Genomic DNA, 6,152 nt, shown 5'->3' on the forward strand with positions numbered 1-6,152 from the left:
AATCTGTGCAAAGTTCATAAAGCACTTTCACATCCATCATGTCATTTTTTTCTCTTAATAATCCTTCTGTGTGCTTAGTAGAGAGTATCCCAATTTACAGACAAAATGGGGATCATAACAACTTAGTCACATTTTTTAAGATCAGAAAATTATTGAGTTGTGATACAAAAGCTCTTACCTACTTTTTTTTTGGCTCTAAGTTTAGAGTGTTTCCATGTTGCCTCACACAAATGTTGATGATTCAGATGACCCAGGTCTGCACAAAAAAGTTTGCATAGCCAAGTGCTTTTTCTCTTAACAACTTTTTCTGGAGCAGAGACATTCAAAATCATTTGATTTATCTTAGTTCTGCCTCAATATAAAATAATATTTGAATGGGAGTGAATTTCCTATTGATGAGTGTTATAGTTTGGATTTACACCCCACCCAATCTCATGTGGAATTGTGATCCCCAGTGTTGGAGGAGGGGCCTGCTGGGAGGTGATTGGATCATGGAGGGTGAACCTCCCCCTTGCTGTTCTCCTGATAATGAGTTCTCATGAGATCTGGTTGTTCAAAAGTGTGTAGCACCTTCCCCATCTCTCTCTTCCTCCTGCTCCATCCATGGAGGACAGATCTGCTTCCCCTTCACATTCCATCATGATTGCAAGTTTTCTGAGGCCTCCCCAGCCATGCTTCCTGTGCAGCCTGTGGAACTATGAACCAATTAATTATCTTTTCTTTATAAATTACGCTGTGTCAGGTAGCTCTTTATAGGAATGCAAGAACGGCCTAATACATTGAGTAAGATAAGTTGGGTGTTTTTCTCACCCAACGATAATTTCAACAGGAAAGTCTGGCCTAAAGTTTATCCCTGCTTCTTCTCCTATGCCAGTTATTTTTATAAAGAACTAGTTTGCTATCGGGACAAAGAAAGGCTACTTCAATACATTAAGCAATGACTTCACTCCATTTGGTCTTTGTATATGAACTCAAGGTACTTCCCATTTTATGGAAAACTTGACACAACAATTACCACCCAAATAACCTATAATTCTATAAGGTAATCCAATGCATCTACCAAAAATTGTCAAAACAGGAAAAGAATGGTATGTCAAGGGAGCATCCTTTATTAGAAAGTGAGTGTGCTGCAGTGTTCAAAACCATGGCTTCCAATGTCAGATTCTCTGTGTTCCAGTCTCTTCTCTGCTTCTTACTAGAAGAGTGAGCTTAGCAAGTTACTGAAACCTCTCAGTGTCATAGTTTTGTCATCTGAAAATGGATATAAGAATGATACCAACCTCATATGATTGCTGTGAAGATTAAACATGTTAAAATGCATAAAACTGATAATCATTCTTAACAAGAAGCAAGAATTTAGTGAACTGTAGCAAGTACTGTTATTGGTTATACATTTTTGAACAATAGTGAGAACTTCTAATTGTCTGCCTAAAATGTGCTAAGGATTAGAAAACTAGACAATTATGCTTAACATAGATTTCAGTAAAATCTGAGCTAATAGTATCTACATGTAGATTGAATGACTCATACAAGGTAAAAAGTGCTAGTTGTTCTGTTTACTAGAATTCTGAAATTCACTTTTGGAGTCACAATTATGTTTAACTACTAGATTAGGAGAGGACTTCTTTGCTTTTATCACTCTGTTTCTCAAACAATTGGCACATTGTTGGTGCTCAGTAAATTCTTCTGTAATGAATGAGTAAATAAATGAACAAATTAACAGGATTTCCAGAAGTTTGACTTGTGATTAGGTTACCATATAACTACCAAACCTATTAAGTTAGCCATCTTGATTTTACTACTGAATGCATTAGCTTGACACGTAGATACGCTCTTGTGAAATATAGCTTTTGAAGTTTAGAAAGATGTAGCTGCATTATAAATTTTTTTCAGTGCTAATTGTTAGTTTTTTGATTACTGCAATCCCAGTATTTTCACATTACCTATGCTCTTTTACTTACATAAAACATAGCGGAAAAAGAGACCATAATCTAATACATTTAAATTTGCCACAATGGAAAAGGACATACATGGCTGTTAAGTAGAAGCTAAATGTTAAAAACTGTATTTAAATATGATCTTTGCAAAGGTTAATGACTTTTCTGAATACAGAGACTTTGTATTTTATGTTTTATCTTTGTCTTGAAGATTTTGGTGCAGACCAACCATTAATAATTCCAAAGTAGTTTCATAAAAAATAGTATGTGGGAGTCATTTTGTGCTGTGACCCTCTGTCTGATTTACTGACTTAAGGAAAGATGAATGACCTGAAAGGAGAGTTTATTCCCTTCCTGAGGGCTCAGAAAGACTTGGGAACTACTTTCATAACCTAGAGATTTTGAAACTTCCATTATAATATGGATAAAAAAGAAGTGAACCACAATATTAGTTTTAATGGCATGTTGAAATGTGTAATTCTGTTTGTTTTGTCATATTCTGTGAACATGAGATACTCCCTGGCCTTCAAATTTTATTTGCTTATTGGCTGTTTGGAGCTTGATACTTTGCTACGTGAACAATGTTAGCAACTGAGATAGAGAAAGAACTACCTCCCTCTCCTCTGCTCCCCCGCTACACTGCAATCATCGTTTCTATAGAAAATATCATTCCAAATTCTAGCTTTTATTTCTGCCTAATTCTATGCTTATTAGGAAGTAGATGCTCCTTAAATTTTATATGACAAGGTGATTTCAATAACATTTCTCTGGAGCAGCCCCAGAATTGGAGCTGCCATCTGCATCTGACCCTTTCCTTAGGGCCTCAATGCCCAAGGAATGGGAAAGATTTTGTCCTAAGAGTCTGTAGGTTGAATGTGGGACTAAAATATTAATATTCCAGATAACAGAAGTTACTTTTTATGGGATACTCGTTATGTGCCAGGTACTGTGCAAAGCACCTTACATGCATTATTTCATTTAATTCTAGGAATGCTCACTTTAAGAATGAGGAGACTAAGGCTGAGAATAAGCAGCTTGTCTAAGATCATAGAGCTACAATTGTCTGAACCAGAATGTTCTGGCTCCTGTTTATATCTCTCTCTCTTCCTGCCCAGCCCGCAAAGTTATTTTGCTTTGGTGGCTTCTCTGTCCCTGCAGAAGAGGCCAGACACAGTCCTGAGACTTGGTAAATTCAGTTGGGAAAAGAGATAGGAAGCTTGTTGTCCATGGGTTCAAGTCACATGAATCTCACCACCTTTCTCAGCAAAAGCAAGTGTATTTTTCTCCACCTGACTCCCGTGTCTATTCCTAATTGCTTCTAATTTTTAGGAGGAAAGATTATGATTGACTACCAACCTTCAGACACCAGGTTGGGGAACTGTCTCTGTGTAGCACTGTGTTGTGATACTGTTTAATGTTTGTTGGTTGGTGCTTTAGAGATCTTCTTTGGGGACTACAAATCCCTTTGCAAATAGCACTATAGGTGCAAGATCAATTGAAATAATAATAATAATAAAACAGAACTAAACAGAACACAAAAACCATATCAGGTGAACGGAAACTCATATCTACATTAAACCATCTTTGCAGTGTGCTGGTGGAAGAAAGTAACATTTACACAGAAATGCCCTGAAGGAGAAAGAAACAAGAGTTGAAATAAAAGCACCACAAACAATGTGGCACATAAACCTGAAAACAAGAAGAGTGACCTTTCCAAAGGTTAGAAATGTACTGTTCAGCCTCTAAAATTCATATCATTTTTGGTGTCAGAATTTCCTCAAGCTCCAAGTTGGTGTTTTCATCAACATGGTTGAGTTGAAAACTGTTGTAGCTTAAACTTCAGGTCTTCAAGTGAAACCAGCATAAAGTCTGGGCCAGGGAAATGTTTCCCTGGGGGTAACATAGAATAGCCAGTGGGCCTCTTTGAAATCAATTGCCCCCATCTTTTCTTTCTGTAGTTGACAGATGAGAATTGCAGAAAGTAACATCCAACCCTTTGAACTTTTGTTCTCTGAAGGTTTCATCTGACTGTCATTCTATGGCCAGGTAAACCTTCTTAAAGTACCACTTTCTTCAACAGACTATAAACCAGCAACAATGAGTATTACTCAGGTCTCATAGGGTTTGGGTACAAACTTAGTGTGTCAAGAGAACTAGAGAAGTTTGTTGGAAAGAATATAACCCTTGGAGAAGAAGTGAGGGTGGTCTACAATGGCATGAAGGACTCTTACAAGGAAGAGGGGTGTCTACATCGTAGACCCTTGGTCTCCATTCTGATGTGCTCAGATCCCCTTTACCATTGCTGTGAAACATTATTATTTACCATTTCTGGGAAATGCAACTCTGTTTATTCTGGAAAACAAGATTAGGATGAGTAGATAACAGAGAGAAGCAGATTTTGAATCAATACAAGAAAGAACTTTTTACAAATTGAATTTCTCAAACATGATTTGTGAGAAACTACCTAGAAATATTTAGATAGAAGCTGGATGAGTAATATTGGTACTGTGCTTTGGCAGCGTTCATGCATGAGGTGTGGCATTGCTTTTAGGGTTTTGTACCAATTCCTTACTCTCAGATTGTCATGGTACGTGAATGAGCCTCAAACCTTCACAGGTGAGTCGCCAAATTTGAGCAGTATTTAACATGGATATTTTACAGTGCCTGTGTATTTAAGTTGTTGTAGAGCTCTCTGTCTATGTCAAGTGTGGAGTGTAGCTGGGTAGGCTGCCCAGTTCAGGAGAAACAACTGCTGCATGTGTGAGGTGTAACATCAAATTGGCTCCAAGTTAAAAATTTGTGTAAGAACTTTACCTTGCAAGTATATGTAACAGTGATTGAAGCAGAACATGGTCAGAAAGAAAAAGAAGTGGAGAGCTAAATGCTGACTGAGCAAATTGTATGCAACCAAGACTGATACACAATGATTGTTTGAGTACCGCAAGAGACTGACAGACTGAGACAAGGATTGAACTAAATTTTTGCTTACTTAGTTAGTGGTACTTTAAATTTTTTAATTTTCCTATATGGATTACCAAATTCTAGTATTTGAAATCCTACACACACACAAAGATTAATGATTGGATTTCAACACCCCCCTCCTCAACATTCAAAGTCTCCCCTGTATCTGGAGGATAAAAACTCCAGTTGTGGTTGAGTATGCACAACTCTCACATAGCTCCAGGGGCAGGTTTTATGGTAGCAGAGTCAGAGTTTTTGTTTTTGTTTTTGAATCTAGAGAAAAAGAAAGAAGAGATGTAGTGTCAGGCATAATTCAAATATGACAAAGAAGTATTGCGTTGGGAGAAGGTGGAAGACAGGTTAGAGATGGCAACAAGAAAGACAAAAGCAAAAAATCATAAGAATTCAAGGAAAAAATAAACAAAGCTAAATAATTGGAAATGAATACTATGATTGCCCTGAGGGGAACTAATAGATGTGGGCATGAAATCCTTCACAAGGCAGAGATGAGGTAACTTCTGCCAAATGACACCTTCCCAGAAGTACTGAATGCTTGGAAACTTGGACACCTTAATCTTCCTCTTAATCTTCGTGGCCTTAATCTCACTACATAAAATCTAGATTTATTTTGAATCACCTTGCCCTTTTCATCCTGCTCCAATTTTTCTGGTTTACTCCTAGTAGTTTGTTCATTGATTTTATTCATATAAATATCCTCATCTCAGGCAAGCTAAATCCTACCCATCCCTAATGGCCTAGCTTTGGACTCTTCTCCACTGTGAAGTGTTACATAGTCCTTCCAGCCCACAGAACTTATTTTTATGTTGAAACCAAAGCACATTGCTTGTGCCATTTATTTGACCCTTGTCACATAGTATCTTCTGAGATTTTCTCTTGCATTTATATATTGAGTCTTGTATATTGGGTATTTGTAGATTTGCCTCCTCAGTGATATATTAAATTGCTTGTGCCTTGACTTCCCAAGTAGATCTCAGTGCAGAGAATCATCCACTGTAAATGCAAATTATATCTATTTGGGTTGTCAGATTGCACATGTCAAAATTTACACTAGGTAACATAACTGCTGAGAGTTAGGAGAGATTGCTGAGGACTGATGTGCTAGTTGGAAAGCCACGATGGAGGTGAGGGGAATGAAGGCAGCTGAAGGACGTAACCTTAAGAGTCAAAACCTTTCAGCAGTGGTGTGCAGATGCTGTAGAAGAATAACATGTAGTAACAGAAGCAATTGATAGT

The sequence above is a fragment of the Gorilla gorilla genome, chromosome 3, assembly GCF_029281585.2.
Source record: "Gorilla gorilla gorilla isolate KB3781 chromosome 3, NHGRI_mGorGor1-v2.1_pri, whole genome shotgun sequence".
Lineage (NCBI taxonomy): Eukaryota > Metazoa > Chordata > Mammalia > Primates > Hominidae > Gorilla > Gorilla gorilla.